Raw genomic sequence first — 9,940 nt, forward strand, 5'->3', positions numbered from 1 at the left:
TTAGCACACATATGCCTAAGCATGCTGTAAATCCTGGGAAGTATGATAATCTGCTCTGTATTTAGCTTTTGGGTAGGCAAAACTCTTTCAGTGAATAGGGTTTTACCAAATTTATAGACAGGCATCAAGTTAATGAAAACAACCAGCTGATTTTGATAATGCACGCAGGATAGTTTTGCTTGAAAGCAGGTAGTTGTTTTGAAATTTTGAATGTTTTATTTCAATATCATGTTTTAAAATGTTGCTGTTTTTAAAGATTAAAAACCATGGGGAAACATAATTATTTTCTCTTTTTGTCTTGTTATTTTTCTTTTTTCTCCCCCTACCAGTTAGTAAAAAAATCAGTTCTCCTCATAGTTCTAATCTTACATGGCATTTTTAGGGTGCTATAATTTCTGAGAAATGGTAAAACAAACCAAAGGGTTTACTTAGGAATTTGATCCTTCACTTCGACTTTTTGAGTTTGCAGATCTTTGTTTGTATATGTTGCTATTCACTGCTTAATAGAATGGACTTAGTCTGATACAGCCACCTGATGGGAAAAWTCCTTGCTTTTTTGCTTATGTGGAAATATGTAAAGATTTTAACGAAGGTCAAATAATGTARTTTCAGTTCTGTTCACTTCTATGCCAGATTGAGGAAAGGGTGCTGTGTTTAAGACTATGGTTTGTTAAGAAGTCTTCAGAGATTGTGTGGGCTGCCACCCAAAAAGGTGACTTTGTTATAATGTGCAGATGTGGGAAAATTGGTTGTGTAAGAAAACAAGCAAATAAAATTGGGGCAAAGTATAACATGCTTTAATAACTGTTTTCCATCCTTCTCTTACCAATTGTCATTGCATTGACTCATTAAAGTCACTTGGGTTGCAATGTTTGCTGGTTTCTCTGTATCTTGATGATCTGATTAATTCCATGGTGTTACTCTGACAAGGAACTCAAATTTATTTGCGTGCTTGATTTACTAATTCAGTGTTCCAGGAAAACCTAAAAATTTTTTTTCTTTAGAAAAAGTTCCCACTGGGACAAACAAAAATTTGTTGAGTGTTAAAAGTTTCTGAATTGAATCACACTGTAATTTTAAGACTCAAAAGCTCTTTTTTCTTAGTTTCTTATTRGATTTCCTTGGAAATATTTCTGATAAAATGTATGCTACAGGTCTATCTCACGAGAAAGGTAGAATGATGATGTTTTCAGAAAGAAATGTTGCAATGTTATATTGCGACTCTTATATTGTCATAAAATTCAGACTTCTGAGCTGTTATCAAATATTAAATCAGCATGAAAAGCAATTTCTCAGTATGATGGATTACTGCTGAAATATGAATCAAATTCAGGAGGCTTGTAGCAAATTAAGAAATTGTTCTATATGCCTTTTTCACAAAAGCAGTGTCTTATTCTGTTAATATCTGTCTTAGCTGCAATGACTGCTTTTTACATTTTCTCCWCCCCACTCTACAGTATTATTTTAGCTGTTAAGTTTTATACATAGTACATGGTAGAATGACATYATTTGTTGCAGGTTTCTTTTCTTCCAATAGCAGGTTGCTGTTTGCCATGCAGCTGAAATAAAAATTTATATTGAGTTCACATGAGAATTCTGCCTTTGAGGAAAACCCAAATGGAAACTGCTGTCAAAATGCATCCTCACATTAAGCTAAAAAATATTGCTTTTCATTAAATGAAATAAAATTATATGTAAATGTCTTTACCACTATATACTAAAAGGAAAATAAGGAGAATAAATGTCTGTTAGTTTCCAGAGGCTTTGCCTTGCAAAATATTGCTGTTCGTTCTTCCTCCAATGCAGTGCACTGCAGTTCTGCCTTAAAACACTACCCATGGTGATAATACTACAGAAATATTCTGATATGGATGATTAATAAAGCAATTTATAGATTCAATGGAAGAAAGGTAGAAAGCGGGGAGGAGGCAAAAGGAAGAAGAAACAGAGGGAGAAAGAGAGMAAAAGAGAAAAGTAGGTAGGGATATGTCTGCTACAACAGGGAAAGTAAATGCCATGTTTTGGAGAATATTTTTATCCAAGGAGATCAATATTCTTCATAAAGGCCATAATTTTCATTATGCACTGCCTTATAACAGGTAAACAGAAGTACAGAAAATTAAGTTGCCAAAGACAAACTAGTAGCAGAGATGAAAACAGAAGCCAAGGGGCACAGTTCTCTCTGTCTCATCAGCCTGGGACTCACTAAAGAAACACTGTATTTTATCATGGTAATGGGCACATTAGTACTGCCCAGTTAGAGAGAGCCTTCCTCTTCTAGCTCTATGGATGACAAGRCTTCCCTCCACCTGAGGCAAATGTGCAGAGCCTCTTTCAGTTTTGGACTTTCATCAGCCTCAGGATCARTGTGACTGGGGGCTTACTGGGGGTTACTGGTGTTTATACCAAGTGATGCTCAAGGGTGTTGAGTACAAACTCAGCAAGTGGGTCTTACCCATTCCTCTCTTCCTTTCTTTTTTCCCATCCCATTCTGTCTTACTGATTTGGAYCTGTGCAAGCTGTGCTTTTTCAAAAAAGGAAAGAATTAGTATTATTTCAAAAGTGAAAATAAAAGAAGTCAAGCTAATTTAACTTCTTAGTGTTTACAAACACATTGGATTTGTTGTGGKTTTTTTCTGCATTTTATTTTTGAAAACAGTTAACATCAGAATTTGGGGGTTTTGTGGTTGTGATGGAAACAGAGAACCTGGCTAAGTACAAGCCTAGCAGTAAGCACTCAGTACAGAACTGATGGCTGCTTATTGTCYGTATTTCATATTTAAAGTCAGATATATGGTAAATAACATCAACCTTCACTGATTTTCATATTTTTCAGGTTCCTTCTAGTCTTTCATAGGAACTTAGCTGGCTTCAGAGGGMATTTTGTATGTATGCAAGTAAGTTGCCACCAGCTTCTAGGAAATAACTTCTTAAGATTGTGGGTTTGACTGCTGCAGGTGCTAAAGAGCTGCCATTTTCTCCTCATAGGTCAGCACCTTTCAGTATCTGACAGGTGATGTCTTTTAGGTGATATACAAGCAGTAACTCCTTATATCTTCACTCCTAAGGCACGAGTAAAGTTGGCACCAGCACCCGATGTAGGCTTTGCCTGGCTCTGCTTTATCCTGATACAGCCAGACCTACTGTAAAAGACACTTTTTCTCCTGGAAGAGTCTTAGTGCCTTYGTTTCAGAGCTAAGGTTTCTGTTAACTTTGCAGTAAACATATCAATTGCAGAGTTCTGGTCTTTACACTCTGCATTACTTATTTATGTTCCTTCCAGAGAAYGTTAAGTAATAGACAACAAGAAATTATATATTGTGGTGTATATTTAGTCCAAATGTGTCTTTCTCTAGAATAATGTAGTCATTTTTTAATCTTTGAACTGATCTRAACACATACCTCAATTGTAAATCTACCCAATAATTTTCCTTTAGAAACATTGCTTTGTGTTACAGAGAGAACTAATTGCTATACAGCAAAATCCCTTTTCAGTTGAATTCTAGATGCCAGATTTCCAACTATAATTCTTCATTCTTATTAGAAGGAGTCTCAGTGTGTCAACATTCTTATTGATGTTTTCTGCTGAATGCTTTGTTATAAACTGAACATAATTAAATGTAAGTAGACTGGTATTTCATCACAGCTCAAGGGTATAAGGCTAACACATTTTTTCTCCTGTTATCTCTCCAGTCCTCTTTCTTCCTACATGAAAAGAATGCAAAGTATCAGCATTCTTTAAGGCTGGAAAGTTTTATGACCTCTCCTTAGGAAGCTGCAGCTTTTTAACAATGGTGGAAGGGCTGTTTTCTTCTCAGTTGTGCCCCACAATTATGTCAATTTTAATGAGTATATTTCCAAAGTACTTGCTGGCTGAGAGCTAGAGGTTATAAGATGTTTTTAAAGTATGTATCTATATTTTTTTTCCTTTGCACAAAGATTTAGCAGTTTAGCAGTTTTAATTTTTTTCTTGCTTGTCCAGATTACATAATTTAAATTCTTCTTTGTTGTTGCTGCTAGTATAACAGTTTTTTATACTTTCCACAGAAATATATTTTTTATAATCTATAATTATAATTATATATATTATATATATATTAATAATATATATAATATATATAATATAATTATATATATTTTTATAATCTATAATTATAATTATATGATTGTATTATATATACATATAATATACAATATATACTATAAAATATAATTATATTATGCAATATAATTATATAAAATTATAGTTAATTATCCCGTGTTAAGAATTTAACCTGACCTGTGATGAGCTTGTGTTAATGGCAGCTCTTCAGCACCTGTAGCAGACAGCCCTACAGTTCTAAATGACTTCCAGGAAAATTTGTTCCYCAACGTCTCCATACAGGACTGAGTGGCCTGTATTTCTCCTCATCTTCCTTCTTGCCCCTCTTGAAGAGGCCAATGAAATTTGCTTTCTTCTGTCTTCAGAAACCTATTTGTGATTGCCATCCCCTTTCAAAAGTGATAAAGAACTTGCGATGACAGCTGCCAGGTGTCCCAGCACTATTGAATGTACCCCATCCAGTCTCATATGCTGGCTTAAGTGATCCCTAGCTCTGCTGCTGACCCTTTACCATGAGTAAAGCTTCAGTTGCACTGAGCATTATTAGGTTCCTGGCATACCTGACAAAAGTATGTCAGTAAAAACTAGGCAAAAAGAACACTGAACACCTCACCTTGTCTATATCCTTTGTCACTCCCTGCCACTACATTTTATTGTGCTACTGTTCTTTCTTCCCTTACTTTCCAGCTAAAACCAGGGGACAGTAAACTGCCAGAGGCTTTCCACTTCCCATTTTAYTGCCTATACTGCATTTTGATGAATTACCAGAAGCAGTACCAGCCACCAGGCAACATACTGGCATTGCTTTCTTGAAAAAATACTGTCCCTGGCTCTTGAATCCCAGCAAAATTGAAATAATGTTGTTGGTCTGGTAATAGCTGAACTGCCAATTTGGTGTTACAATTTGCAAGCCATGTTACAAGGCCATGGAGGAGARTGACTGATACTGCCAGGTCAAGGAAAATGTCTATCAACGAACACATTGAGGGTCACCACCATCATTTATGGACACTCTGCGAGGATAAGAGGTGGGCTGAATGGGTCATTCTGAATTCATCACATTCTTTTGTCAATATCTGTCCTAGAGGACTAAAGGGACCCATAATCCTCTTTGCAGCAAMCTCATTTATTATTTTTTATWGGCCATTTCTTTCCAWCTCCACTGATTTTAAATTCTTGGCYGTTACAGTATTCCTGGTTTCCCCTGAAGGACAAGTCTGCTAGAAATATTGTCTCTTAGGGTCATCCTGAAGCAGCCTCAAGTTTACAAAGATTACCTGGGGAAGTTTTGGCTCCCCAAACTATCTCATCCTTCTGTTGCAGGGTTAGTGCTTCTTCCTTGCCCGTTTCATCTACTCCCTGTCATCCTTCTTGCCCTCTTCCATGGCACAAGCTTATCTCAGTTTTCTAACCTGTGTCTGACACAACGGTTTGAGAGTTTATGACCCTAAAAGACAGTGCTTTGCACTGAAACTGAGCTGCACTTTTGCTGTCATTAGCAGTGGCCATAAGTCATATCCATGCTACTGTCCCCTGTCCATCAGTTAACTCTTTTTTAGATTCAATCACAGGTTAAAAGTGCATCCTTCACAACAGTCTATTAGGCATTCTGTAATCTGCTTCTGTTCTTGTTGTCTCTGGTCTCTCCTTTCTGTGCTCTGTTGCTATCTTTTTCCAATGCAGCAATGAAAACAGCTCCACGTGTTCCTCTTTCAAATGCCTTTATGGAAGGTTAGCCAGTCCTCCATGTTGCTACTACCTCCAAACACCCTCCACCAAGAGGTTGCTCAGGAAGAAATGCCCTGTTTCTTTGCTCTTCTCTGCCCCATATGAGAATTAAATACATGCTGCTTTGCCTGCTTCTGCTCACATAGCCTTTGTGCACCTTTGGGGATAATCCTGGAATAAAACTCTCCTGCATCAAACTCACCATTGTATCTGATAGACATATGTGGCATAGTATAAAATATTAGTGAAGTCTTAGGTGACATAAAACTTTCTAATTAAAGTGATAATACACACTGACTTCCAGAAGTATTTTCAGTTTTGGTCAGGTAGGAAGAGAAGTGCATCAGCTGTGAATAAACTCATTGACAGTTTGCTAATACTCAAGCCAATGAGATGACTGTWTCTGATTTGCCAGAAAGAAAGCAGCGTTTTCGAAGAGGTATGGAAAATTAATAGTCAAGAAAAAGATCGAAAGAGAAGGACCACTTTTCATTTAAGAAGTGAAAGTTAAAATTTTTGTGGGAAGATGTGAGATGACTGAGGGTAAAAAGGTGATGGTATGGAAGTTACAGGGGAAAGTGTGGTTGCTGTTTCCSATATGGAACATGGCCAGCGTGTCTGACCTCCCCCACAYRGTACAATCCAAGGGGGACTAAAGAAACAATGGAGGGGAGTGAGGCCACCATGGCCCTGTCCAAACCTTTGCAGAGGAGGGAACTCAGTGATATTTTCCAGCTTATAAACCACRTGGCAATCAAAACCAAGGGAGATAAAGGAAGATTTCCTGCTGTTGAATTAGCAGCAGTGGCAAAATCTTGGGCTGACCCATGTCCTCATCCCAAGGGTATCTCAGGTACTATCCTGAGATTTCCACCCCCAAGATATGGGCACCCCTCACTGGTAAGATGTGTGACTAAAGTCACCCAATCTCCACCTAAATGTAAAAAAAATAGTCTAAAAGTAAGCTTAGAATGGGGAGAAGTGGGGGAAGACTCCAGCTGGGATCAGTTGAGGGGCTGAACCTGTCTTCTCCTCCATAGAGATGCCTTTTGGGTAAGAACTGTGTCCTCTGTGTGCTGAATGACTATCTTGAGYCAGCTTTTATTGGGGTTTGGAGCTTGGTAGTATATAGGTTTGAATTAGTATTACTTTGAATATATTTTTGCAGCCAGATACTATCACCAGCAATTCTTGAACCTTAAAATCTCTAATTTCATCTGTGAAGAGCATTATTCTGTAAACTGTAATGTGAGTCCTTCCAGGGAACTGGCAGTTGCTGGCAGCAGGTAAAGGTCTGGAGAGCCAGGAGGGATTTCTCGGGTTTCTCTGCTTGGTGTGTGACCCTGAACAAGTCAGTCTCTGATCTAGTGAAGGCTCAGTGAAGGGTTCCTGTAACAGGATTCTGACTGTCTGGTCATGCACAAGGGTCTCAGCTTTCCTGGATCTTGGCTTTTCTCAACTAATCGAACAAAGGGTTTGAGTAAATCCCTCTTTTTCCTGTATCAGAAAAGAAATTTGATTTTAAATACATCCTTAAAATGTGTTTAAATGAACTTATTATGAAAGGTAACATTCTTCTCTGAGCCAAGATCTCCTTCCATGACCTCAGCCTRAGGATGTTTTCAGGTTTTTCAAGATTAGATCCTCTGTCAAGAGGATGTGAATTCCTACAGTCTCAGCTGTCTCATAATGGGTGAGAAGAAACTTTAGAGCCAACATAAATAATGACTACAGATCTGCATGCGTTTTCTGTTTCTTTTTGGCACTTTGACTTCAGAAAATTCTGTAAGCACCTATTTAAAATTCTGTCGGCAAACAGTTTTTTTCCCTTTTAGTTTAGTATTCAATTAAGGGCAATTTCAAGGTAAATAGCTAATGACTTAATCCCATGGGTGCAGCTAACCTTAGAACAAGTTTCGTGTAATCTTGCAATACCCAGCATGCCGTACTTTTTTTTTTCCTTTTTGGAGCTTTTCGGATAGGGGTTTAAGTGGAAGAAACATTGTCTGGTGACTTGARCTAGTCAGGAAAGCAGCAGAATAGTGGAGGAGAATATTTAGGCTAAGAATTGTGCCAGTGTCAAAGTATTTCTAATACTGAATGACAAGACTTTTTTTAATGCTGAGTTTCATGAAATGCAAGGCATGCAGCAYTGTGAGAAGGAGTAGGAAAATGGTCTGTTATAAATATTTGAACTCTTGCTGAGGTATCTTTTCTCCTTTGTCCTCTCTGGTATAGCTAAAACTAACATCTCTATTGAGCTTAAAGAACCGGGTCAATCAACTATTGAACACGGAGTGTTTGTCGCCTAGGGAAATGAATAATTAATGTAGCCTCACTAATCTGATATCAAAGAGAAGGAAATGTAATAGCAAATAGGCCTATGTGTAAGGGGAAAAAAAGAAAATAGCAACATCCTATCAGCTCTGCTTAAGTGGTTCACACACGTGAACCTGAGCTGGAGGTGCAAACTGAAATGATTAGTGAAAATAGGCTGACTGAAAAACCAGAATAATTTCTTCTGCTGGGAAGAAAAGTGAGATGAAGGAAGAAAAGGTTTCTGAGCCTTTTCAAAAGAAAGCAAGGAATGTATTTTCAGCTGAAGATTTTGGACTTAGAGATGAAATCACTGCTGCTAAGCTTGGCTATTCTCTAAGGTAATGAAAGATTCAGGCTGCTTGTATTTCTGTAACTTCTTCAGTATATCCTGCCTCTGAATGTAACTTAGCCAAATCTAGAGGTAGAAATCCATTTCATTTTCTATTCAGTGTCAGAATATTTCTTTTTAATGGTTSTTTCTCTATTAAAAGGTAAGAATGTGTTGGGGGAATGGTGGGAGGGATATATTCTGAAGATATTCCTAGAAGCTTGGTCAAATTTTTGAAAGAAGATGTTGTAGTCCAAATGTTCAAAATTGTTTTAGAGACAGTACAATTCACAGAGAAAGTGGGGAAAAAGAAGGTTAAAAAAGGAAACAGAAGCTGGTGAATAGGAAGTGTAACCACAAGAATATTTCTTGAGATCGTTGAGGTCCCCAGAAGCTGAAGTGAAATTTATGCAAGTTTCTGTTTTATGAAACAACTGAAAAACTGAGCTTGCAATCAGAAGTGTGGAAAGGATAGGGAACTCATAGTATAGTGGGAAGAACACTCTAGGGCACTGTTTGTACTTTTTTCTTATCTTTCTGTGTATATTTTAAAACATGTTCTCCATGAGAAAGTTGCACCAGTCTGTTTAAGTATGCAGTTTTAAATAAATATGGTAGACATTCCTAATTGAGCTTAAACTGATTTCTTTTCTCTTTAATTCAGGAAAATGAAAAACTTGCATAAGCTATACCAAGTAAGATGTCTGTGCAAGAACCTGCATTTGTTAAACAAGATTGGTTTAAAAYCTGGTTTAAATTAAATGAGTGCATTTTTCTGTTGTGAAGAAGGCTTCCTGCATGTGTATTGTCTGCATCAGTGGCAAACCTGATACAAGTATTTCACTGCTGTTGAGAGACTACTGAGGGCTCAACATTTTTCTGAGAAGTACTTTGAAAAAGAAGCTGGAAATAAGAACATTTGCCTGGCTTTCAGAAACAATGACAACAAAAAACGGTCAAATACCTGCACCTCAAAATAAACCAGGAAATTCCACATACAGCACAAAATTGGATCACAAAATTGGATCACAAAATAAAGAAATTGAATACACTGAAAGACAGAAGGACCTATTCAATAAGCAGCTTTATGGAAAGCAGGATCATTCATAGAGCCAGAGAAGCATCACATTTATCTTGGTGAAGGAACCAGCTGACAAATTCAGAGATTTTAAAGCATGTCATGTTTAGCMCTCTGAAAGGTGAAAGAAGAGTTAGTGACACATCTTTGTTTTTAACAGATTGCAGCCAAGTCAGAAAGGCTGCCGTGTTTGCATGTCACAGGCAAAGAGCACAGGCAAAGTCTGTTCAGCACATAAGAGAWCTGTAATCTGGACTTCAAAAAGATCAGTGTCACATTCTGCTGCAAGGTGGGTGGACCATTGGAAATCTGTTGTGGTTTAAGGAAACTGAACTCCTTTCTCAAGAGGYTGACATGAAGATTTTCTCTTCTCCAGTGGTTCGTA

Source organism: Malurus melanocephalus, unplaced genomic scaffold, assembly GCF_030028575.1.
Source record: "Malurus melanocephalus ecotype Western Australia unplaced genomic scaffold, MMel_1.1 scaffold_365, whole genome shotgun sequence".
NCBI classification, from domain to species: domain Eukaryota; kingdom Metazoa; phylum Chordata; class Aves; order Passeriformes; family Maluridae; genus Malurus; species Malurus melanocephalus.